A 26,813-nucleotide genomic window follows, 5' to 3' on the forward strand; every position below is an offset into this window, starting at 1 on the left:
AAGAAAATGTATGTCAACTTATAAAGCACAGAATAGACTACATAAAACAGACTAGAAAACCAAGGCAGTGGGCACCTTTGCACACAAATTGAACTCTACATTTCCAGATGATTATTAGAGGTGATAATTACAAATGGACACAAATTATTGTAAAGCTTGAGCTTAACAAAGTTCTAGAACGGGTGATTATGAAGCTGATCCTGACACCTACTAAGGAATGCTCTCCAGAAGTCAGCATTGGCTCACTAAGAAAATGTCCCAGGACCTCTCTCTAGGGACCAATTTACAGTCACTCAGTAAATGTTCTCTGATAATGTTGAGAGTACAGTTTCTCCCCAACCATGAACACCTATCCCAGAAACAGCCTGGAGTAAAGGGAGTCCTGAGAGAGGAAGGTGACCTGCACCTGTGGAACTACTACTGATAGAGCAGCATAAACATTGATTAGGAATAATTCAGTCACAAACACCAGATGGAAGGACTTCCTTTCTCATCAACGCAAACATGGGACACCAGAGAGAGAAAGGAGAAAACAGAACTAGATATTTCAAATGCTTTATTGAAAGAGAGAAAAACATCATTTTCCTCCTTTCCCAGTGGTTTTTGTTTTGTTTTTTTATCCCAGCGTGGTCACTGCAGCACTGCATCCAGGAGGTTCACCATCCTAGATACTGGATCTAAGCACTGCTTTTCAGCAGACACAGAGGTAAAAGAGAAAACAAGGGTTAGAATTTGAGATCTCCTACCAATGAGCCACACAGAAAAAAGCAAGAGGTTTTATTTTCTAATTCTTTAAGAAAACATGTATTTTTCCTGTCTCTGGGGACCCACAGCCATCTGGGGATGGGGTGTGTGTTGCCTCACCTGCTTTTCTCGCTATGTGGTATCTCTCCCTGTGCAAAGCTCTGGTGATGGCTCGCTTGCTGGGGTTAACACAGTGTCTCCACCACTGACCCCAGGCAGACACAGCTTCATGAGTCAGTAAAGGCTAGCCTTCACAAGCTATTAAGTCTCAGAGAGGGGAGGCTGAGAAACAGGTCTCCTCTGCTTGATGGCAGTGTCATGTGCAGGACATTTTCCTGACTCCAAGAGTTAACCATGCAGCTAATAAGCTGGATTCTAGTGAAAGGGAAGTCGGCGAGTCACTGAGAGAAAACACTCTCTTTTCGTCACAGTGTTACATCCTTGAGAGAAAAGGAAGCAAGTATTCACATAATCTGCCTGCTGTAAAAAAGGCAATGATTAAATTTTTAGTGGTGTTCAGTGGCCAGTTCCTTTGTGAAATTTTCTCTTACCATAGTTAAAATCACAGCTACCATTTACTGAGTCCATTACTTTGGACTAGGAACCAGGATAAGCGCTTCAGACACACATTTCCCCATGATCCTCAAACCGTCTTATATTCTAGATACCATTTAAGTGATGAGCAAACTGAGACTCAGTCAAGGTTCCAGCTGTGACCTTACACACACTGGCAAATGATAGAGACAGGGCAGTCTGATCCCAGAACCTCCTAATCATCATGATACTATTAGATAAACAATGTCCAAGTAAATGCAACCATCACCCACCCCAATCTGAGCAGTAACATTCCTGCTGAATGTTCTGTAATAAAATCTCATAGAAATTATCCTGCATGGTCTTCCATTTCTGCATACCACATTTTAAAAAAAAAAAAGCTACTGTCTGACTTCCAGGTCTGATTCTCAGCTCTTGTGGAGCTCCTCTCCCCAGCACCCAAATTAATGATATTATTTGTATCAGTCACTAGGCTAATCTAGTGCTCTATAGGAAGTCATAATTGCTCTTAGTTGTTAAACAAATCTCTAGGCTCATATCAAGATCATTGCCAATTAATCCTTTAAAAGTCATTAAAAATAGGAAAAGCTCGACCAGGCATGGTAGCTCATGCCTCTAATCCCAGGACTTTGGGAGGCCGAGGTGGTTAGATCATGAGGTTAGGAGATCCAGACCATCCTGGCTAACACGATGAAACTCTGTTTCTACTAAAAATACAAAAAATTAGCTGGGCATGGTGGCAGGTGCCTGTAGTCCCAGCTACTCAGGAGGCCGAGACAGGAGAAGGGTGTGAACTCAGGAGGCAGAGTTTGCAGTGAGCTGAGATCGTGCCACTGCATTCTAGCTGGGAGACAGAGCAAGACTCCATCTCAAAAAAAAAAAAAAAAAAAAAGACAGGAAAATATTGAAACTGTGAATTATCAGATCAATTTTGTGGTATCTAGTGGACAAGATGGAGAAATAACATATTAAATAACTGACATTTATTAAATGATTGACACTGTGATAAACCTTTGCTATAATTTATCTTAGCCCTCACTTCAAGGCACCTCCACTTTACAGATGATAGTGAGGTTCAAAGAAGTTATTATACATAACTTTCTCAATGTCGCCCTACTAATAAGCGAAGAACTTCAAAATTGGTGCTTCGGACTGAACGTTTACGTCTCCCCAAAATTTGCATTTTGAAGCCTAAATCTCCAATGTGAGGGTCTGTGGAGATGGGGCCTTCAGGAAACAATTAGGTCATGAGGGTTGAGGTGTCACGATGAAATCAGTGCCCATATATACATACAAAGAGACATGACAGAGCTTCCTCTCTTTCTGCTCTACCCTCATGTGAGGATAGAAAAGAAAATGGCCAACTGCAAGCCAGGAAGAGGATGTCACCAGACACCTGCCAGTGCCTTGACCTTGGACTACCCCAGCCTCCAGAACTATTAAAAACACATTTCTGTGGTTTAAATCACCTAGTCCATGGTATTCTGTTACAGCAACCCAAACTGAATCAGACACATGAGTAGCAACTATAGACTGACCTGTGGGAAGAATCAACTAGTTGAATCCAAAGTCAAAGAGTGTTGATTAGTAGATGGGTATTCATCTCAGAGCAAAATTTGTACTGGGGTGCTAGAGTATGCCGTCCTTGCCTTTCTAATTCAGCCTTGTTCTTATCAAAATTATGGGCACCAGAAATACCTCTAACTGGCAAATTCAAAATTACATCAGAGGATAAGTGAGCTGCAGTGAAATTAAACTGTTACATGTAGATTTACAAAGTCAATTACATAGCTATCGTGTGGAAGAAAATTGGGCAAATAATGACTCATTTAAAATTTTCCTTTAAAAGCTAAAACAGTGTTAGGCCTTATTAGTAGATCCACCAAGGAGACTCTTATTCTGCATATGGAGTGTTGAGACTAAATCTCTGTGCTGCATTTTTTAAATTATACTTTAAGTTTTGGGATACATGTGCAGAACAAGCAGATTTGTTACATAGGTATACACATGCCATGGTGGTTTACTGCACCCATTAACCCATCATCTACATTAGGTATTTCTCCTAATGCTATCCCTCTCCTAAACCCCTACCCATTGACAGGTCCCAGTGTGTGATGTTCCCCTCCCTGTGTCCATGTGTTCTCATTGTTCAACTCCCAGTTATGAGTGAGAACATGCAGTGTTTGGTTTTCTGTTCCTGTGTTAGTTTGCTGAGGATGATAGTTTCCAGCTTCATCCATGTCCCTGCAAAGGACATGAACTCATCCTTTTTATGGCTGCATAGTATTCCATGGTACATATATGCCACATTTTCTCTATCCAGTCTATCATTGATGGGCATTTGGGTTGGTTCCATGTCTTTGCTATTGTGAAAAGTGCTGCAATAAACATACATATGCATGTGTCTTTATAGTAGAATGATTTATAACCCTTTGGGTATATACCCAGTAATGGGATTGCTGGGTCAAATGTTATTTCTGGTTCTAAATCCTTGAGGAATCACCACACTGTTTTCCACAATGGGTGAACTAATTTACACTCCCACCAACAGTGTAAAAGCATTCCTATTTCTCCACATCCTCTCCAGCATCTGTTGTTTCCTGACTTTTTAATGATCGCCATTCTAACTGGTGTGGGATGGTATCTCATTGTGGTTTTGATTTGCATTTCTTTAATGACCAGTGATGAGCTTTTTTTCATATATTTGTTGGCCACATGTCTTCTTTTGAGAAGTGTCTGTTTATATCCTTCACCCACTTTTTGATAGGGTTTTTTCTTGTAAATTTAAGTGCTTTGCAGATTCTGGATATTAGCCTTTTGTCAGATGGATAGATTGCAAAAAATTTTCCCCCATTCTGTAGGTTGTCTGTTCACTCTGATGATAGTTTCTTTTGCTGTGCAGAAGCTCTTTAATTAGATCCCATTTGTCAATTTTGGCTTTTGTTGCTATTGCTTTCAGTGTTTTAGTCACGAAGTCTTTGACCATCATGCCTATATCCTGAATTATTGCCTAGGTTGTCTTCTAGGATTTTTATGGTTTTAGGTCTTATGTTTAAGTCTTTAATCCATCTTGAGTTAATTTTTGTATAAGGTGTAAGGAAGGGGTCCAGTTTCAGTTTTCTGCATATCGCTAGCCAGTTTTCCCAACAACATTTATTAAATAGGGAATCCTTTCCCCAGTGGTTGTTTTTGCCAGGTTTGTCAAAGATCAGATGGTTGTAAATGTGTGGTGTTATTTCTGAGGACACTGTTCTGTTCCATTGGTCTATATATCTGTTTTGGTACCAGTACCATGCTGTTTTGGTTACTGTAGCCTTGTAGTATAGTTTGAAGTCAGGTAGCATGATGCCTCCAGCTTTTTTCTTTTTGCTTAGGATTGTCTTGGCTATATAGGCTCTTTTTTGGTTCCACACAAAATTTAAAGTAGTTTTTTTCTAATTCTGTGAAGTAAGTCAGTGGTAGTCTGATGGGGATAGCATTGAATCTACTTTGGACAGTATGGCCATTTTCATGATATTGATTCTTCTTCCTATCCATGAGCATGGAATGTTTTTCCATTTGTTTGCATCTTCTTTCATTTCCTTGACCCGTGGTTTGCAGTTTTCCTTGAAGAGGTCCTTCATATCCTTTGTAACTTGTATTCCTACTTATTTTATTCTCTTTGTAGAAATTGTGAATGGGAGTTCACTCATAATTTGTCTGTTTGTCTGTTATTGGTGTATAGGAATGCTTGTGATTTTTGCACATTGATTTTGTATCCTGAGACTTTGCTGAAGTTACTTACAGCTTAAGGAGATTTTAAGCGGAGACAATGGGGTTTTCTAAATATACAATCCTGTTATCTGCAAACAGAGACAATTTTACTTCCTCTCTTCCTATTTAAATACCTTTATTTCTTTCTCTTGCCTGATTGCCCTGGCCAGAACTTCCAATACTATGTTGAACAGGAGTGGTGAGAGAGGATATCCTTGTCTTCTGCCAGTTTTCAAAGAGAATGCTTCCAGCTTTTGCCCAGTCAGTATGATACTGGCTGTGGGTTTGTCATAAATAGCTACTATTTTGAGATACATTCTATCGATACCTAGTTTGAGAGTTTTTAGCATGGAGTGGTGTTGAATTTTATCGAAGGCTTTTTCTGCATCTATTGAGATAATCATGTGGTTTTTGACACTGGTTCTGTCTATGTGATGGATGACATTTACTGATTTGTGTATGTTGAACCAGCCTTGCATCCCAGGGATGAGGCCAACTTGATTGTGGTGGATAAGCTTTTTGATGTGCTGCTGGATTCTGTTTGCCAGTATTTTATTGAGGATTTTTGCATTGATGTTCATCAGAAAGATTGGCCTGAAATTTTTTTTTGTACCTCTGCCAGGTTGTGGTATCAGGATAATGCTGGCCTCATAAAATGAGTTAGGGAAGAGTCCCTCTTTTTCTATTGTCTGGAATAGTTTCAGAAGGAATGGTACCAGCTCCTCTTTGTACCTCTGGTAGAATTTGGCTGTGAATCCATCTGGTCCTGGGTTTTTTTTTTTTTTTTTTTTTTGGTTGGTAGGCTATTAATCACTACCTCAATTTCAGAACTTATTATTGGTCTATTCAGGGATTCAACTTCTTCCTGGTTTAGTCTTGGGAGGGTTTATGTATCCAGGAATTTATCTAGTTCTTCTAGATTTTCTAGTTTATTTGCATAGAGGTGTTTATAGTATTCTCTGATGGTAGTTTATTTCTGTGGGATCAGTGGTGATATCCCCTTTATCATTTTTGTTGTATCTATTTGATTCTTCTCTCTTTTCTTCATTAGTCTGGCTAGTGGTCTATTTTTGTTAATCTTTTCAAAAAAAAAAAACAGCTCCTGGATTCATTGATTTTTTGAAGGGTTTTTTGTGTCTCTACATCCTTCAGTTCTGCTCTGATCTTAGTTATTTCTTGTCTTCTGCTAGCTTTTGAATTTGTTTGCTCTTGCTTCTCTGGTTCTTTTAATTGTGATGTTAGGGTGTCAATTTTAGATCTTTCTCGCTTTCTCCTATGGACATTTAGTGCTATAAATTTCCCTCTGAACACTGCTTTATCTGTGACCCAGAGATTCTGGTACATTGTGTCTTTGTTTTCACTGGTTTTGAAGAAACCAGTGAAAGTTTATTTATTTCTGCCTTAATTTTGTTATTTACCCAGGAGTCATTCAGGAGCAGGTTGTTCAGTTTCCATGTAGTTGTATAGTTCTGAGTGAGTTTTGTAATCCTGAGTTCTAATTTGAATGCACTGTGGTCTGAGAGACTGTCTGTTGTGATTTCTGTTCTTTTGCATTTGCTGAGGAGTGTTTTACTTCCAATTATGTGGTCAATTTTAGAATAAGTGCGATGTGGTGCCAAGAAGAATGTATATTGTTGATTTGGGGCAGAGAGTTCAGTAGATGTCTATTAGGTCTGCTTGGTCCAGAGCTGAGTTCAAGTCCTGAATATCCTTGTTAATTTTCTGACTTGTTGGTCTACCTAATACTGAAAGTGGGATGTCAAAATCTTCCACTATTACTGTGTGGGAGTATAAATCTTTTTGTAGGTCTCTAAGAACTTGCTTTAGGAATCTGGGTGTTAAGTGTGGTGTTAAAGTCTCCCATTCTTATTGTCTGGGAGTCTAAGTATTTTTGTAGGTCTCTAAGAACTTGCTTTATAAATCTGGGTGTTCCTGTATGGGTTGCATATGTATTTAGGATAGTTAGCTCTTCTTGTTGTATCGATCCCTTTACCATTAGGTAATGCCCTTCTATGTCTTTTTTGATCTTTGTTGGTTTAAAGTCTGTTTTATCAGAGACTAGGATTGCAACCCTTGTTTTTTGCTTTCCATTGGCTTGGTAAATATTCCTCCATCACAACCAACTTGTGAGCTGGTTAACTTGGTAAAGGTTAAGGTAAACTTCCTATGTGTGTCTTTGCACGTGAGATGGGTCTCCTGAATACAGCACACCAATGGGTCTTGACTCTTTATCCAATTTGCCAGTCTGTGTCTTTTAATTGGGGCATTTAGCCCATTTACATTTAAGGTTAATATTGTTATGTGTGAATTAGATCATGTCCATTATTATGCTAGCTGGTTATTTTTCCCATTAGTTGATGCAGTTTCTTCATAGTGTTGATGGTCTTTACAATTTGGTATGTTTTTGCAGTGGCTGGTGCCAGTTTTTCCTTTCCATGTTTAGTGATTCCTTCAGGAGCTCTTATAAAGCAGGCCTGGTGGTGACAAAATCTCTCAGCATTTGCTTGTCCATAAAATAATGTTATTTCTCCTTCGCTTATGAGCTTAGTTTGGCTGGATATGAAATTCTGGGTTGAAAATCCTTTTCTTTGACAATGTTCAATATTGGCCCCCACTCTCTTCTGGCTTGTAGGGTTTCTGCAGAGAGATCCACTGTTAATCTGATGGGCTTCTTTTTGTGGGTAACCCGACCTTTCTCTTTGGCTGTCCTTAACATTTTTTCCTTCATTTCAACTTTGGTGAATCTGACAATTATGTGTCTTGGGGTTGCTCTTCTCAAGGAGTATCTTGGTGGTGTTCTCTGTATTTCCCGAATTTGAATGTTGGCCTGTCTTACTAGGTTGGGGAAGTTCTCCTGGATAATATCCTGAAGAGTGTTTTCCAACTTGGTTCCATTCTCCCCATCACTTCCTGGTATAACAATCAAACATAGGTCTTTTCACATAGTCCCATATTTCTTGGAGGCTTTATTTCATTTCATTCTTTTTTCTCTAATTTTGGCTTCACGCTTTATTAAGTTGATCTTCAATCTGATATCCTTTCTTCCACTTGATCAATTCAGCTATTGATACTTGTGTGTGCTTCATGAAGTTCTCGTGCTGTGTTTTTCAGCTCCATCAGGTCATTTATGTTCTCCTCTAAACCGATTATTCTAGTAAGCAATTCCTCTAACCTTTGTTCAAGGTTCTTAGCTTCCTTGCATTAGGTTAGAACATGATCCTTTAGCTCAGAGGAGTTTGTTATCACCCACCTTCTGAATCCTACTTCTGTCAACTCGTCAAACTCATTCTCCATCCAGTTTTGTTCCCTTGCTGGTGAGACGTTGTGATCCTTTAGAGGAGAAGAGGCATTCTGTTTTTTTAATTTTCAGCCTTTTGGCACTGGTTTTTCCTCATCTTTGTGGATTTATCTACCTTTGATCTTTGATGTTGGTGACCTTCAGGTGGGGTTTCTGTGTGGACATCCTTTTTGTTAATATTGATGCTATTCCTTTCTGTTTGTTAGTTTTCCTTCTAACAGTCAGGCCCCTCTGTTGCAGGTCTGCTGGAGGTCCACTCCAGACCCTGTTTGCCTGGGTATTACCAGCAGAGGCTGCAGAACAGCAAAGATTGCTGCCTGCTCCTTCCTCTGGAAGCCTTGTCCCAGAGGGACACCTGCCAGATGCCAGCCAGAGCTCTCCTGTATGAGGTGTCTGCTGACCCCTGCTGGGAGGTGTCTCCCAGTCAGGAGGCACCGGGGTCAGGGACCCACTTGAGGAGGCAGTCTGTCCCCTAGCAGAGCTCGAACACCGTGCTGGGAGAGCCACTGCTGTCTTCAGAGCTGGCAGGCATGAACATTTAAGTCTGCTGAAGCTATGCCCACAGCTGCCCCTTCCCCCAGGGGCTCTGTCCCAGGGAGATGGAAGTTTTACCTATAAGCTCCTGACTAAGGCTGCCACCTTTCTTTCAGAGACGCCCTCCCCAGAGAGGAGGAATCTAGAGAGGCAGTCTGGCTACAGTGGCTTTGCCAAGCTGCGGTGGGATCCGCCCAGTTGGAACTTCCACGCAGCTTTGTTTACACTGTGAGGGGAAAACTGCCTATTCAAGCCTCAGTAATGGTGGATGCCCCTCCCCTGCACCAAACTCGAGCATCCCAGGTCAACTTTAGACTGCTGTGCTGGCAGCAAGAATTTCAAGCCAATGGATCTTAGCTTGCTGGGCTCTGTGGGGGTGGGATCTGCTGAGCTAGACCACTTGGCTCCCTGGCTTCAGCCCTCTTTCCAGGAGAGTGAATGGTTCTGTCTTGCTGGCATTTCAGGCACCACTGGGGTATGAAAAAAAACTTCTGCAGCTAGCTCAGTTTCTGCCCAAACATCCATCCAGTTTTGTACTTGAAAACCAGGGCCCTAGTGGTGTAGGCACCCAAGAGAATCTCCTGGTCTGCAGGTTGCAAAGACGGTGGGAAAAGCGTAGTATCCAGGTTGGAATGCACTGTTCCTCGTGGCACAATCCCTTATGGCTTCCCTTGGCTAGGGGAGGGAGTTCCCCAACCGTTGCACTTCTTGAGTGAGGGGACACCCCACCCTGCTTCGGCTCACCCTCTGTGGGCTGTACCCACTATCTAACCAGACTCAATGAGATGAGCTGGGTACCTCAGTTGGAAATGCAGAAATCACCTGCCTTCTGCGTTGATCTCACTGGGAGCTGCAGACCGGAGCTGTTCCTATTCAGCCATCATCTGTGCTTTATTTTAAGGAGATTCTCAGACTGAGAATCTTCCCAAGAATGCAATCAGAATGTCAGAGCGTGTGGAAATCATGCCATATTTATTGAATGACCTGAATTAGAACAAACAAGTCTGAAGAGGAAAAGATTCAGGAAGATAATGTATGCCATTAAATATATAAAATAGAGATTTGACTTGTTGTATGAAAAACCAGAATAAGAACGACCTGCTGGAAGTCGTTTGGGAGAATTCACTATGCTCTGATAGGACAAAGTGGTGAAGTCCCCATGACTGGCCTAACTCAGTGAGTGAGTGAACAAATGAATAAAATGTTAGAGCAGAAATTAAATGATCATCTCCCAAGGGATAGTGTCCAAAGATTCCTGAATTTGGGTGAAAGGCTAGATTGTCTTGAGTACATTGTCCTCATATTGGCAGGCTGTTCAGTTGCTAAGAATCATTCTCAGGGACTAGGCCTCCTTTCAACGATTTTAAGGAACCCCATACCAATGCCAGCATCCTTCTCTAAGGTATCTCCTCCTGGACCAGGTATGTTAGACCCTCACAGGCCGAACACGTCAAGGAAAGACCACTCCTTACAATTCCCTATCTTCTATGTTCCCTAGCCTAGTGTGTTACATTAACCACTCACTGAGGGGCAAGCTGGGGGTTGACCAAAGGTCATGTATTTCAAGTGCAAGGTTAGGAAGCCACAAAGAGGTGGAAGCTAGGAAGTCCCTGCAGATGCAGGGGACACACACCAAATAAATGGCTGGGCAACAATTCCCCCAGTCACACCCCACCCCAACCCAGAGGAAAACTTGGCATTGGAGAGAAGCTGTGGAGCAAAAAAGCAGATATGCCATGTCCCAGGCAGTGTTCCAAATACATTATATATGTTAATTCATTTAATTATCCCAATAACTCTGTGGGATATTACATCCTTTATTTTATAGAGTGTAAAACTGAAGCCAAGGAAGAGCTGACAACTTCCCCAAGATCACACAGCGAGTAATGGTGGAGCTAGGATTAGACAGGCAATGCAATCCTGGGCTCTTAACCAAGCCCTTTAGTGTTTACCGAGATGTGAATTTGTACCTCAATCTCCTCTGCTTAAGGTGAAACTACTTAGAGCAGCTTCTGACATGGAGTATATACTACATGATCAATAAACAATTATCCAATTCAATTAGTACTTTAAATCATTTGGAACCTGTTAACCGTGACCAGGGTATTCAGAACTGGAGATCTCCAGATACATCTTCATGTTCTAGTTTAATCCCTAGCATGAAACCTTCTTGTCCTCCGCATTCCACTTTGCCTTTGTGGTTTTTATTTTGTTGGGATGTTGTTGTTATTTAGCCTGAGGCATAAAGTCATTTATTTGGTCTTAGGCAAACCAAAGATAAATGTTGATAGCAGGTTCCAGCTTCCTGTGGTGACTCATTTGCTGAAGAAGGAAAAAAAAAACTTGCAAGCTGATTAACTTGGTAAAGGTTAAGTTAAACTTCCTTTACCAAAAAGGACAGAATTACTATCTACTTGGTGGCCAAGCTTTTCTTTGAGACCTGAATTAACCCTCAAAATAGTGTATTTAAGAGTGTAGTTGAAAGCCTAAAATTAAGAAAATCTCAGTTTTTAAGAGTTCAGAGTCGAAGAGGCCTGAAAATTCCATCAGAAAGATCTGAGACCAGAAGTACCCACCCCTGCAGGCTTCATTCAGCTGGGGCAGGGCCTGGGCGTTGGCATGGCATAGTTATGAGAGCCTCATGAGAACAGCCAATGGATGTCCTGAGGGAACAAGAGTGGACTTCACAGGAATCCACAAAGCTCTGGCCTTCACTCTCAGTCCAGCTGGCTCTCAGTTACAACAAGGCAAATTCCACCAGCTGAATGAATCCTAGCAGCTGTGGTAGCCTGGAGGCTCCATCCTGTACAATACATCAGGCAGCCAGCCAGTTCTGACCCGACTGCTTTCTGTATGATGAATCAGCCCCAGCCCCCAAATGAGAGGCAGGTCAACATGTATGAGATCCCTAGACTGTATGTATCCCTTCCCACACTGCTTTAGGCACTGAGAATTCATCAGTGGGCAGGCCAGATAACACCTCTGCTCTTGTAGAAGTTACCTTTTGAATCTACTCTAAGGAAACAATCAGAAATATACCCCCAAACTTGCATATAGTATTATAACAGCAAAATATTGGAAATGATGTGAACAACCAGCAGTGGTGCACTGGTTAAATAAATTCTAGTATATCCATTTGAAGTCACAGAAGTAACCATTTTTAAAAATCATGTTATACAAGAATACCAGATAATTGAGAAATTTTTTCAATATATCAAATGGGAAAAAAAGATTACAAAGCAAAGAGTACAGTATGTCTCCAAAGTTGTGAACAAAAAAAAAAAAAAATGCTTATATGCACATGAAAATAAACTGGAAAGATACACACCAAAACACTAACTATAGCTACCTTTGGATGGTGGGATTAGTGGTGATTTTATATTCTTCTTTGTATGCTCTACAAAACTCTCATTTTGCCAAATTTCAACAATAAATACATGTGTCAGTCAAGTTCCAACTAAGAAAACAGTACATACCAGGTAGTTCAATATTAGGAATTCAATATGGAGAACAAGTTACAAAGCTTTTATGAGAGGTAACAGGAAACAATGAGGTAACAGGAAGCAGTAGGGCAGTCCAGCAATTAGCAGAATCAAGAAGCTAGTAGTGGGAGAGAAAAGAGAAGAGGTGATATTAACAGAGCCAGTAGTCTGAGCCATTCAGTGGAATCTGTGACTTTTAGGAGAGAAAACATAGCTACTTTTGGAACATCACTTGAAGAAAAGGGAGGGGAAGAAATACCCTGGTTCTTCAGCACAGCACTTCACACCCTGCAATCCCCTGCAGAGCTTCACAGCCACTAAACCTGGAGCCAGTGGGGAAGGGAGCTGGGAAGTGAAGTCTGCAGTGGAAGCTACCCGCAGTCCAGAGCAGTCAAAGATAAGAGTGGGGATGGATCTGAGGGCAAACACACAGGTGACTGGCACGTTAGTGCCAGTAGAATCATGGGGGAAAATGGGATCTAATTAAACTAAAGAGCTTTTGCACAGCTAAAGAAACTACCATCAGAGTGAACAGGCAACCTACAGAATGGGAGAAAATTTTTGCAACCTACTCATCTGACAAAGGGCTAATATCCAGAATCTACAAAGAACTCAAACAAATATACAAGAAAAAAAAAACAACCCCATCCAAAAGTGGGGAAAGGATATGAACAGACATTTCTCAAAAGAAGACATCCATACAGCCAACAGACACACGAAAAAATGCTCATCATCACTCGCCATCAGAGAAATGCAAATCAAAACCACAATGAGATACCATCTCACACCAGTCAGAATGGCAATCATTAAGAAGTCAGGAAACAACAGGTGTTGGAGAGGATGTGGAGAAATAGGAACACTTTTACACTGTTGGTGGGATTGTAAACTAGTTCAACCATTATGGAAAACAGTATGGCAATTCCTCAAGGATCTAGAACTAGATGTACCATATGACCCAGCCATCCCACTACTGGGTATATACCCAAAGGATTATAATTACTCTACTACAAAGACACATGCACACGTATGTTTATTGCGGCACTATTCACAATAGCAAAGACTTGGAATCAACCCAAATGTCCATCTGTGACAGACTGGATCAAGAAAATGTGGCACATATACACCATGGAATACTATGCAGCCATAAAAAAGGATGAGTTTGTGTCCTTTGTAGGGACATGGATGCAGCTGGAAACCATCATTCTTAGCAAACTATCACAAGAACAGAAAACCAAACACCGCATGTTCTCACTCATAGGTGGGAACTGAACAATGAGATCACTTGGACTCGGGAAGGGGAACATCACACACTGGGGCCTATCATGGGGAGGGGGGAGGAGGGAGGGATTGCATTGGGGAGTTATACATGATATAAACGTTATGCACATGTACCCTACAACTTAAAGTATAATAAAAAAATTAAAAAAATAAAAAATAATAAAAAAATTTAAAAAATTAAAAAAAAATCATGGGGGAAAGAAAAAAATTGATGCTTTTCTTTTTTTAAGAGAACACAAAAGTAGGACACATTTCCAAATGTTGTCTTCCTTCTGCTTGTAATTCAAGAACTTAAGATGCAACGAAGTCCTTGTTGTTTGCAAGCCATACAGAGGCATGTACATTGTCAGAATACACACTGTCAGACACTGAAGGTGTTAGGGAAAAAATCTGGGTTTTCTTTCTTGCTTTTCAGATTCCCACCCTTACTTTGCCAGTCACCTGTCAGCTGACGGCCCTCAGCTGCTCCAGGTTTCCAATGTGGTGCCTCCTTGGGCCAACTCTTTTCTTTCTCTCCTCCACCCAAAATTCCTGAGCAATCCCTACCTGTTCTATGAATCATACCATATGAGTCCCATTTGCTTCCAGAAAGTAGATGTTACTTTGAGAGATTTAGTGTTGAGTGTAGGGAAAAGGTGTATTTAAAACAACAAATTAGCTACTTTAATCATCCCACAGGGCATGAGTTTAGAGGGCTACAAATCTTTCAATTAAATTTAAATAGTTTTTACCAAAAACTTGAAATTCACCCAGAATTGCAATTGGAACTACGAAACATACAAAGAAAATTAAAACCAGCTTCTTTTTCACAAGGAACAGATAAGAGGCTTTCTGATTATTCAAGACAAAAGTTCTGGAGTCTTCCTCATAAACTGTCAATAAACCCTTCCGATTCAACCTTCAAGATATATACAAAGTCTAGCCACTGCTCATAATTTCCTCTAAAGCAACTCTCCCAAGCCACATCATTCAATACCTGGATTGTTGCAATGGCCTCCTCACTGGCTTCCCACCTTTCACACTTGTCCCCAACCTCCTCAATCCTCACGGTCAATCCTCAACATAGCAGCCAGAGCGATCCTTTAAACCATAAGAAAGCCTAAATCAGTTTTCTGCTCACAACCTTCCAATGGTCTCCCATCTCAGAATAAAAGCCAACATCCTTCAAATGACCCATGAGGTCCTAAGTGACCTGCCACTCCAACCAGTCATTACCTCTCAGCCCTCACCACTCACTCACTCAGCTCCTCAGAGATGCCAGGCCTACTCCTGCCTTGGGACCTTGGCATTTGCTGTTGCCTCTGCCTGGAATATTCTTCCTCCAAACATAGGAAGGACTTCCTCTCTTGCCTCCTTCATGTCTTTGCTCAAGTCTCACCTTCTCAGGCAGACCCTTCTTCATTCCTCTCTTTCTCTTGTTTCTGTTTTTCTGCCTAGGGCTTATCAACTTCTAATCTGCTGCATAATTTACTCAGTTATTTTATTGCCTCTGCCCTCCCACCAGAATAGGTAAACTCAAGAGCTGGGATTTTTGTCTACTGTGAACACTAATGTATCTCCAGCACTTCAAAGAGGGGCTGGCTCCTAGTAGGTACTCAACCAGTATTTGCTGAATGGACGTATGCTGGCACATGTCTGAATGACAACAGCACAAGGCAGAGGTTGGTGTGGCAGGTCAGTGTCCTGGACCTGGCAGAGTCAGGTGGGTGGTGGGTGGTCGGTGGGAGCCTAGGGAGAGCTTCCTCTCTCTCCATCTAAAGGAAGAAAACGTTCTCCCTATGATGAATCCTCTTACCCAGCTGCTGAACCTTGTTCCCTCAGCCTCCCCAGGAAACCTCACTTTATCATCCTTCTTTCTTTATATTAGCCGCTCTTTTTTTTTTGAGACAGAATCTCACTCTGTCACTCAGGATGGAGTGGCACAATCACAGCTCACTTCAGCCTCCACCTCCCAGACTCAATCGATCCTCCCACCTCAGCCTCCCAAGTAGCTGGGACTACGGACACATACAACGATAGCCTGCTAATGTTTTTAATTTTTTTGTAGAGACGGGCTCTCACTATGTTGCCCACGCAGGTAGGCTCTTTCCAGTGGTTCTTTTCCTTCACACTAAAAACTTGCTCATATGTCCCCATCTTATAGGAAAAGAGAAAGAAAAAACTCTCCTTGGATCCCATACCCTCTTCACCTATCCGATGGACTTCCTCTTTCTGTCACAAAGTCCTAGAAAAAGCTTGTTTCTTATTTTTTGGTTTTGTTCATTTGTTTTTGTACTTATTAGCTCTACCTTTGCACCTTCCATTTATTTTTCAACCCTCTGCAACCTGATATCCATGCAGAGCAATCACTGGAATTGCTCTTATCTTTTTGTGGCCAAGTCCAACGAGTATTTTTCACTCCTTCGCTTACTTGTCCTATTTGTTTAATGTGCATCGAGTCTCCTTTCTGCATAAAACCATGCACTTAGTGCTTTTGCATCTCTAACTTCCCTGCACTAGAGCTCCTCCTGTCTCTCTGCACACCTGGTCTCCCCCAGCTCACACTTCAAGGATGGGTGCTCCCTGTGCTTCTGTCCTTGGTCCATATCTCTCCACATTACTCTCCTTGCCAATTTCATCCATCCCCATGACCTCTATTATAATCCACATATTGATGATTCCCAAGCCTATCTTCACATTCCAGATCTCTCAGATTCACAGCTATTTCACTGCCTATTTACACGAATCAAAAGCACCTCGCACTCCATATATTCAAATCTCATCACCTTTCCTCCTTTTGTTCCTCCAGCATTCATCTCTGCAAAGGACCCTTCTCTCAGGTAAAACCAGATACTGCAACTCATTCTTGATTCTTCCTTTTCTGTCAACCACCACCCAAATCATCCTAACTTTTTCATGTGTTGCATATCCACGCCTTTGTCCCCAGACTCACTATTCCCCTAAACCCAGCTGCCAGCACTTCCTTACTATTTTCCCTGTGTCCAATATTACTCCTCCAACCCATTATCCGTCTGTGCCACAGTGATCTTTACAAAGAACAAGCCTGGCCAAGACCCTTACCTGACTTCCCTCTGCATAATATAAAAGCTTGCTGGTAGAACGTCAGAGCTGTGCAGCTTCTGTCCTACCTCTCTATGCCCTTTTACCCTTAACTCCCTCTTTCTCCCATCCTTACTTTTTGGTAAGTTGCTGGGACCCTGATGAACTACTTGCAGTTTCTCCACAGAACAGGCTTTCTGTTACATCTGTCTGCACAGGCCACCCCACCTGGTTCAGTGCATAATAGGTAAAGTATCAGGCTCTGGAGTGAGCCTGAAATCAGGCTCTGGAGTGAACAATTATGGGATCAGCCTAGATGGGCTCCACCAGCTTACTAGCTGTGTTATTTTGGGCAAATTATTTAATTATCCTGTGCCTCAGTTTCCTTATCTGCAAAATGGAGGCTAGAATAACAGTACCTACATCATACGACTACATAAAACATACTTAGAACAGTTCCTGATACATAGCAAATACTCTATGCATAGTAATTATTGTTATTAATACTTATTCATCAGACTATCTCTTATTTGCCCAAGCCCCTAGAAAGATTCTGATGACCCCTTAGGTCTAGATTACGACTAATCCATATATTATTCTATCCTAGCACATCTCATACTCTATGTGTCTGTCCCTCCCTCCACCCCAAAAAACTATGACCCTGTAAGGGCAGGAACTCTCTCTTACTAATCTTAGAATTCCCAGCACCAGTTCAATGCTTAACAAATAATGCACTCAGATTAAGTTTGTAGAATGAACAGATGAATGCATGGATAGTCATGGCACGTCATTAACATTTGCTCAAGCAAACGTTACAGGGCTCAAAACACCTTCACATATTTCTCTCTCATTTGTTCCTCACATCAATCCTATACAGTAGGCAAGAGAGGTAAGATTATTATCTTTATTTTCTTAAAGGGCATTCAGGTTTAACTATATGAAGTAACTTGCTCAAGATTATAAAGCTGATCAGTGAAGAAGCCTACCCCGGGAGCAAGGTCTTCTAACTTCAAATTCCACGCCTTCTTCTCTACAACAAACAGAATCGCCACTGGAGAATTACGAGGTACACCTGGGATGCATAGAGCTACGACTGGCAAGCAAGAGAGTTTTGAATTTCAAACACGGCATCAGCCAGTATACACACAGCAAAGAGAATGCCCCCCAAAGAAAGGGAAAGATTAAATCTTAGAAATAGCTTCTGCATTCGAGGCAAGCCAGGGCAACATAGTGAGACCCCATTCCTACAAAAAATTTAAAAATTAGCCAGGCGTGTTGGCACATGCCTGTATTCCTAGCTACTCAGGAGGCTGAGGTGGGAGAATCCGTTGAACCCAGGAATTAAAGGTTACATTGGGCTGTGGTCACACTACCGTACTCCAGCCTGGGCGACAAAGTGAGACCGTCTCAAAATAAAATAAGAAATAGCTTCTTCAACCTCAGTGTTGAATCACTTAGGTATGTTTTCAGCTGCCAGTAAAAGAGGCCTGAATATGGCTTCAATAAACCAAGAACATGTCTCTCATTTGGCAGATCACGAGGTCAGGAGATCGAGACTATCGTGGTTAACACAGTGAAACCCCGTCTCTACTAAAAATACAAAAAATTAGCCAGGTGTGGTGGCAGGCGCCTGTAGTCCTAGCTACTTGGGAGGCTGAGGCAGGAGAATGGCGTGAACCCAGGAGGCAGAGCTTGCAGTGAGCTGATATCGCTCCATCAAAAAAAAAAAAAAAAAAAAATTCAGAGTTAAACAGCTTACAGGTGCTGAGGAAGTGCCACACTTCCTGAAAGCCCAGCTCTATATTTCTACTGCACCATCTTATTTGTAGGAGGCAGAACTCAGATGGTCCCAAGATTCCTGCCCCTGGTGTTCAGAATAGTCCCCTCCCCTCAATCACAGGCAGAATGGTGAATAAGATGGATCTCACTACCATGATTAGGTTACATTACATGACAAAGTTGCAAAGGCATTGCAGATGTAATTAAAGACCCAGATCAGTTGACTTTAACTTAATTAAAAATGAGAATATCCTGAGTGGGCCTGATAACCAGGTGAGCCCTTAAAAGGCATTGGGCTCATCCTAAAGAAATTACAAGGTGACTTTTGAGCCTCTCTAAGAGAGATTCTCCAGTTGGCCTTTAAGAAGAAAGCAGCCATGTGGGAGGGGCCACGAGGCTAGGATGTGAGAGCAGCCCCAGGGAGCTGTGTGGACCCCCATCCAACAGCCCAGAAGAAACCAAGACTTCAGCTCCACCACTGCCAGGAACTCAATGCTGCCAAAATCTGAATGAGCTTGGAAAAGGGGCCCAAGCTCCAGATGAGAGCACAGCCCATTTCAGCCTCACGAGACCTTGAGCAGAGAATCCATCCTCAGACTCCAAATCCACAGAAACTGTAAGATGATAAGTGTGTTGTTTTAAGCCACTAAATTTCTGGTAATTTCTTATGTAGCAACAGAAAACTAATACACTATAGGCGCTGTGCACTAATGCCCTGTAGGCACTGTGCACGAATACCCTATAGGCATTGTGCACAAATACCCTATTAGGCGCTATGCACTAATACACTATACTTCTATTACCAAGCACCTCATGGTGCAAGTCGGCTGTGGAAATTCCACCATCTGCATGCCAGGCTGCAGGAAGAAAGGGAAAAAGGCCAAAAGGGTGCTGCTCTGCACTCAGTTATCTCCTACTTTTAAGTAGCCTCCTCTGCTTAAGTCCCCACAGAACTTCATTTAGTTCTTCTAAGCCAGACCTATGTGGCTAAATCTAACTTCCCAGGAGACTGGAAAGTACACTTTTTAGTGAGGCACTTTGTTACCCCCAATAATATAAGGAAGGGAGATGGGCCACCAGGGGGGCCACTCTCATAGAGACTGCAACTCTAAGATGGCAGGGAGTTACTTGCCCATGTCTTCGAGCTGTCTCACAGCCAGGTCTGGAATATTCTGACCTCTATACCATGTGCTCTGCATTGCCAGCAGACTTGTGGGAGGCCAGAAGCACTGACCAATGGCCTGATGCCCCTTCCTCCACCTACTCTACTGGAATCCTTCCCGATTGCCTTTCCTTCCTGTGATCCTAAGCACTAATGCTGGTCACACCAGACCCATTTACACTATCCACACTCTCCTTGGAAGGGAAGGCATCACATGACCACTTTAGAGCAGAATTTTTTTTTTAACTGATTGGAGCTGAAAATAAAACTGATTGAGGTCTAAAAGTAAACTCTGGGGGTGGGGGAAAGGAAGTCATGATTCTATAGAAAAAAACAACAACAACGTGATTTCGAGCTGTTGAATCCAAGAGATGGAAAGAGATTTTAGTAATGTCACGGAGGCAAACGGAACCAGATTGAACCACTACTGGAAGATAGGGCACAGCTGAGAGCAGAGCTGACCTTAAGACAGAGTATGTATAGGACAAAGGAGTTACGCCAACGGAGACTAGGAAATCGGGCACTAGAAGAGCCTGAGGGGAAACTCAGCCCATCAGTCATGCTCAGCAGGAGCCAAGAGCCACTTAACCAGGCAGAGGCATTACAGATGCAGCTGGAAATTATCCAATGATAGGGAAATGGGGAGTAAAAGAATAGATATGGGAGTTGTTCACAAATAGAAACGTGAACAATATCTTGGGTGCAATAAATACCAATTGCTTAATCACTCTGTGGGGTGAAACATTTTGCAATGGAAATGAGTTATCATTGTTCCATCTATGCAATTACAGAATAGCAATTCCCTCATCACTAATGAGAACTCTGGGTGAGTTTCCAGAAGATTTGATACATTTCCTGGTCTTTGATGACCTTGTAACACCAGATGTTCTTTTAACTCTAGGTATTTCCTTCAGAAAGTAAATTCCTTTCAAATTCCTTTCCACCAATGACAAACCATATAGACAACAGTGCTCCTTGTAAGATTATACCACATTTTTACTGTACCTTTTCTGTTTAGGTATGTTTATATGCAAAAATACCATTGTGTTACAACTGCCTACAGTATTCAGTTCAGTAACATGCTGTACAGGTTTGTAGCCAAGGAACAATAGGCTGTACCATATAGTCCAAGTGTGTCATAGGCTATACCATCTAGGTATGTGTAAGTACATTCTATGATGTTTACACAATGACAAAATTGCCTAGTGATGCATCTCTCAGAATGTATCCCTCTTATGAAGCTAATCATGACTGTATGTGTGAAAGAATAAAATGCCACCTTTGTACGAATCTGGTATGGTATGCTGCAATTTTCAAAAATTAAATGGCCAAACCATGCCTCCATGCACTGTCTCTATGAAAGATTGTTATAAGTGAACATCACTTCCTAACTACCAGTAACCAAATATTATACAGAACACAGAGTAGAATTGCAAAGACTGATCAAGTCAATACTTCTTAACCATATGATCAGTTCCACATAATAAAAGCAAAAACTAAGAGAAAGGCAGCCAGAGAATGGTTAGGAATACAGGTTCTGAAGTCAGAGAGCCTGGGTTTGATCTCAGTTCCAGTGCTCAGCAACCTAGTTCAGCAACTTGGGTTGTTATTTGACTTCACTAAACCAGTTTATCTATAAAATGGGATAATAGTAGTGCCTGCCCCATAAGGGCATTATGCCTTAGTAAGTGAAATAATGCATTCCAAGCCCAGCTTCATAAATATTAGCTATTATTATTCAGAGGGTTTTTTTGTTATATCTCTGAAGTCCTAACCTGTAATTCCAATCTGCTTACTTCCTTCCACCTAACTCCACAGGCTACAGTAATATTCAACAGCCCACATATATTTCTGGAATGGGAAGGTATCTTATAAATTGTATAGCCAGCCAAAGATGCACAACCAAGGATGTATCAGACCCTCTGGGCACCATGGTGTTGAAAAAGTGTACCTAGTTAAGAACCACTGCCCTGCTCTAAATGTCTCCCTTTACAGAGGAGCAAACTGAGGAGGCCTAGAGCATGAAGAATCTTCTGGGGTCACAAGACCATTTTCAGAATCTCCTCTTGACAGACCTGGCTCAGACCTCAAACTGGGAGCCAAGTGTCTCGACTCTGATTGCACAATTTTGGCACTCCCCCCGGCCGTCTTATGGAATTCAACAAGCATTTCCTAAGAAACCACAGTAGGGGTCAGGAAGGAGAACAAGATGGAGACCCTGCCAAGAATGGCATCGCGATCTCATCAGGGAAACAGGCATTGGCGGCGTTAAGAATTCTAAAAGAAGTGCCAACAAAGTGCTAAGAAGTCCTAAGTGCTGCTGCTAACTCACGAAACTTTCATGAAGGAGATGGAATTTCTACTGGACTTAGAAGGCTAGGGATTGAAAGGAGCCATTCTGGGTAAAATAAACCATTCGAGCAAAGGCCCTGAGGTTTCAAGAGAGAAAGCTCATGAGAGACCTAACAATCTTCTTGAACAGACAAGGAGATAAACCACAGAGCTGAAACATCTGGGTTCAGAAAAAGCCAATAGTCTAAAGTATCTTTTAGAACTGCAAAGTGATAAAATTCTTCCCCTGTCTCTTCCCAGATTATCCACAGAGCATCTGCTTTCTGCCTGCCACTGATTCTGAAAGATTGAATGCCAGGGAGAGGAGTTGCTAGAACAGTTCGTGTGTGGGATCCCACTCTGAAGACATTAAGAAAGGAGAAGCTTACTTCTCATTCCTTGCAGAAGTAGAAGCCAACAGGAATACAGCTAGCCCCTGTACTCAAAATCTAAGGAGATGATGTGGGAATGAAAATGACAATTATGACAATTCGCCTCATGATATTTGATCCTACGTGAGAAAGTATACTTTTTTTTTTTTTTTTTTTTTTGAGATGGAGTCTTGCTCTGTCGGCCAGGCTGGAGTGCAGTGGTGCAGTCTTGGCTCACTGCAAGCTCCACCTCCTGGGTTCACGCCATTCTCCTGCCTCAGCCTCTTGAGTAGCTGGGACTACAGGTGCCTGCCACCAGGCCCGGCTCATTCTTTGTATTTTTAGTAGAGACAGGGTTTCACCATGTTAGCCAGGATGGTCTCGATCTCCTGACCTTGTGATCTGCCCGCCTCAGCCTCCCAAAGTGCTGGGATTACAGGTGTAAACCACCGTGCCCAGCCTAATTTCCAGTAATTCTTAATCTATTTTACTCTGAAGTTTCATTAAGCAAATAACTATAGCTTGTCATCATGATTTAAAGCTATTGAAACAATAGAAATACTATTCACATTTTCTTTACAACCTTACTAAAATGTTAAAAACAGGTTTTGTGTAGATAAATCCTCCCATCTTGTTCTGGTTAGCTGTTGCTGTGTAACAAACCATTCCCAAACTTGATGGCATGAAACAATTATTTTATTATTCTCGTGCATTCTGGTTTTATCAGTAGAGGATCTTCACAGCAAGTTGTCCAGGTTCTTAGCATTTGGAACAAAGAATTAGACAAAACACACAGCCAAGCAAGGAAAGAATGAAGCAACCAAAGCAGAGATAGAAAAGTGAAAGAAATAGAAAGTGAAAGTGTGGGAGCAGGCCCCAGCAGGGCTCAAGGGCCCCTGATCAGAATCTTCTCAGGTCCAAATACCTCCTAGAGGTTTCCCATTGACCACTAGGTGTTCACCTCAAGTAAATGAAGTGGTGGCACACAATCAGTCTGATTGGTTGTGGAAAGCAACCAATCAGGGGCTGAAGTGAAGTTACAAAGGTCACACTCCTATGCAAATGTCTGATTGGTTGTGGAAAGCAACCAGTCAGAGGCTAAAGTGAAGTTACAAAGTTACACTCCTATGCAAATGTCTGATTGGTTGCAAAAAGCAAACCAATCAGATGTACTTTCAATTTCCCATCTGCAGCAGAAAAGGTTGGTGAGTAGCCTGCAGTCCTTTTGTTACTTAGGCCTGGAAAGTTAGGGTTTTCCTTTCAATTCAGTTCTAGGAAGTCAGCATGAAATGGCCTTAAGTTTCCTGCGTCTAGACCCTATTCTTCTGCCTTACTGGTAGGTTAGGAATTTGAAGGGGATACTTCATAGATGGCATATCCCTGCTCCATGTCATCCAGGGCCCGAGCTGGGGACACTCAAAATGTGAAAGCATCTCCATCCACTGTTGGGTGATGCTGGCTGTCAGCTAAGACCTCAGGTAGGCCGCCAGCCAACCTACACGTGGCCTTTCCTCCACGTAAGTGGAACAGGGCTTCCTCACAGCATTAAGGCTGGGTTTTAAGTGTGAGTGTCCCAAGAAAGCAAAGACAGGAGAAAACATCACTTAGGTCCAAGGGGAGGAAACAGACCTCCCAATGTGGGGACTGTCAAGATCACATTGCAAAAAGAACGTGTGGGACAAGAGAACACTGCAGTCATCTTCAGAACATATAATCTGCCACACATCCCAAGTAGTATTCTATATCCACCTTCCTATGCCTGAAACTAACACCATAAAAGAAACAATCTGTGATGATAAAGTGTTCCCTCAGCAGGATTTATTAATTTAAAAAAATGTCAAATAGCACTTTACACCTGGCAAATCCCCTTCAGGGTAGTCACAATCACCCTGTGTGGTTGTTATTCTCACACTACTCTATAAATGAAAGGCCTGAAATTCAGAAAAGTTATATGAGTTCAGCAGAGACCTTTGGGAGGTTAAGGATAGACTCACAATTTGAACTCAGAACTTCAGACTCTAAAGCCTATGTTATTCTCACACTTCCTTTCAAATGAAAATAGGTTTATCCAATAACAACCAATAAACACCAAATGAATTAACAAATGGATAAACACTAGACCCTGAAATTATTTTATCAGAAATTCTACCATTTATCAGAGTCCTGTGGAAATGGAACACTAACTAGGTTGGCTCTGATGAAACAAGAACATCTTTTTAGAGAGTAAGCCAAAGAAATGCCTTGGTAGAAACCCTGAAAACCAGTGCCAACTAAGATGGGGAAAGACTGTCAATGCTGAATTAAAATTGTGGGTGCCACCAAACTTTGCCTCAAAAAGCCTGTGAGGGTGGGCATTTTTCTTTTTTTCCATTTTCAATAATAACGTAAAGGTGCCACAGACAATTTAAATCACTCCCATTTGTGACATAGATAAACTCTTCTAAGAGAATTAATAGATGGTTTTCACATTTAATTCTTGGAGTCATTTTTTCAACTGTAGCCTGTTAATTAAAGTATAGCTTGTCGAATCTAGAATATGAACAATATTTTATCTTCTGTTCCCAGTGCGATTCCCCAGTATTATTCTAGGAGACATCAGATTAAACTTGATAAAAAATAATCTGTATCATTTTCAGAATTAAAAATCTTGGAAATTAATTCTCTGAGTATTAGTTCTACCTCAATGACATTGCACAATGAAAAGAGAACGAACAATTTAAGATTTCACTATTACCTTTAAAATGTAGTTAGGAAGTAATAAATGAAGAAATTCTCAGTTCTGCAAATGTTCCAAGAATTGGCAGAGTAGGCAAAACACTAAAAGTCTTCAAGTTCTAAATAGATATAAATCAATATGGAAGAATAAAGAATAACTTAGATTTCCAGACTACAACTACTTTTCCCTAGAACTTTTTCTTTCAGTGTCCTTGCTTTGCCATTAAAAGTTCTCTAATGTTAAATGGGCTGAATAACCATCATTTATATCATTTCAGTATTTATAAATCTGTCCCAGATAGGTACTGGAGCACAGAGGCCAATTCGTATTTCATATAATTCAATATATTCCTTTTTATTTCTCTAACAGAAAAATAGTAACTCCCAGGCTGTAATCTCCTTTTTAAAATGGGCCATTAATGATTTACAAGGGTGGTTTTTGTTTTTTGTTTTATATGTTTTTTTGAAAGGAAGAGAAATAAAACCTGTCATGAGTAGTCTTCCAGGCTGGCTTTTTCCGAGAACTAATATGAAAAAGGTATAACATATGGTAAAGAAAAACCCAAGCCCAACCTCTCCTCTTGGCATTCTGGTTCCTTTAAGATCTGTTCTTTACTTGCTTTTTCTATCACGTCTTTCCCACCACCCCCATCCTTCCTTCTTCAGCTCAAGAGAATTCTTCTCCAAACCCTTTCTGGACCAATGTCTGAGTCATTCTCTTCTGCTTCTCCATTTACGGGACCCCTACTCCTCCTCCAAGGTCCAAATTAAACACTGTCCTTGGCTGAAACATGCTCTAATCCACCCAGGGGTTGATAATCACTCTAGCCGCACCTCATCTAACAAATATAATACAACACTTGTTTCATTCTGGTTGAGTTTTTTTTTTTTTTTCTGAAGTGAAATCAGGTTTATTAGGAAAGTAAAGGAATAAAGAATGGCCACTCCGTAGGCAGAGCCAGCCTCTGGTTGAATTTTAAGTGATCATTCTTTACACATCTGCATCTCTAAATGAGTCGCAAATTGCAAACTCCCTGAGGAAGGAAGCCCTGTGTTATTCCATGGTTATATCCTTTCACAATGCATAGAATAGCTTAAAGCAAGCTCTCAATTTTATTAATATTTAGAATAGCTGATATTTATTGATCACATACTACTTAGCAGTCTTAGTTAAGCATTTAAAGCATTATTTCAATTAACTTTCACAAGAGCCATATATCTAAGTATCATCTTTCACACATTATAGAGGAGGAAATGAGATCACCGCATTTAAGGAGCTTTCCTGTCATGCAGTTAGAGACACTGGGATTTGAACCTGAGTATTTGGATTCCACAGCCTAAACCTCTCTTCTCTGCTTTCCACTTGATAGTTTAAATGAATTAATTTAAATTAATTTAAATGAAATTCAAGAATAGCATAAACTATTCATTGAAAATGAAGTTGTAGAATGGGTAGAAGTAGTTCTGTTACCGGTAGAGGGTCTTGACTGCAAGTTGTCCAGGTTTTTGACGTTTTGAACAAAGAATTGGACAAAACACACAGCAGAGCAAGGAAAGAATGACACAACAAAAGCAGAGATTTATGAAAAGTGAAAGTACACACCACAGTGTGGGAGCCAGCAGCGGCAGCAGCTCAAGGGCCTGGATACAGAATCTTCTCAGGTCCAAATATCCCTAGAGATTTCCCATTGGCCACTTTGTGTTCACCTCATGTAAATGAAGTGGTGGCCCTCAATCAGAGACTAAGGTGAAGTTACAAAGTTGAACGTCTA

The 26,813-nt window shown here is 41.4% G+C and overlaps 1 long non-coding RNA gene across 1 annotated transcript; it reads right to left on the reverse strand.

Moving 5' to 3' along the window:
- Nucleotides 1-539: 539 nt before the first annotated feature.
- On the reverse strand, nucleotides 540-26,813 carry LOC117091086. Its single transcript, XR_004440231.1, has 4 exons — nucleotides 26,749-26,813; nucleotides 25,061-25,160; nucleotides 9,683-9,888; nucleotides 540-1,184 (listed from the first exon to the last, which is right to left on the reverse strand). It is a non-coding gene; the product is annotated as an uncharacterized LOC117091086 (long non-coding RNA).

Source organism: Trachypithecus francoisi, unplaced genomic scaffold (assembly GCF_009764315.1).
Source record: "Trachypithecus francoisi isolate TF-2019V2 unplaced genomic scaffold, Tfra_2.0 Lachesis_group11, whole genome shotgun sequence".
Lineage (NCBI taxonomy): Eukaryota > Metazoa > Chordata > Mammalia > Primates > Cercopithecidae > Trachypithecus > Trachypithecus francoisi.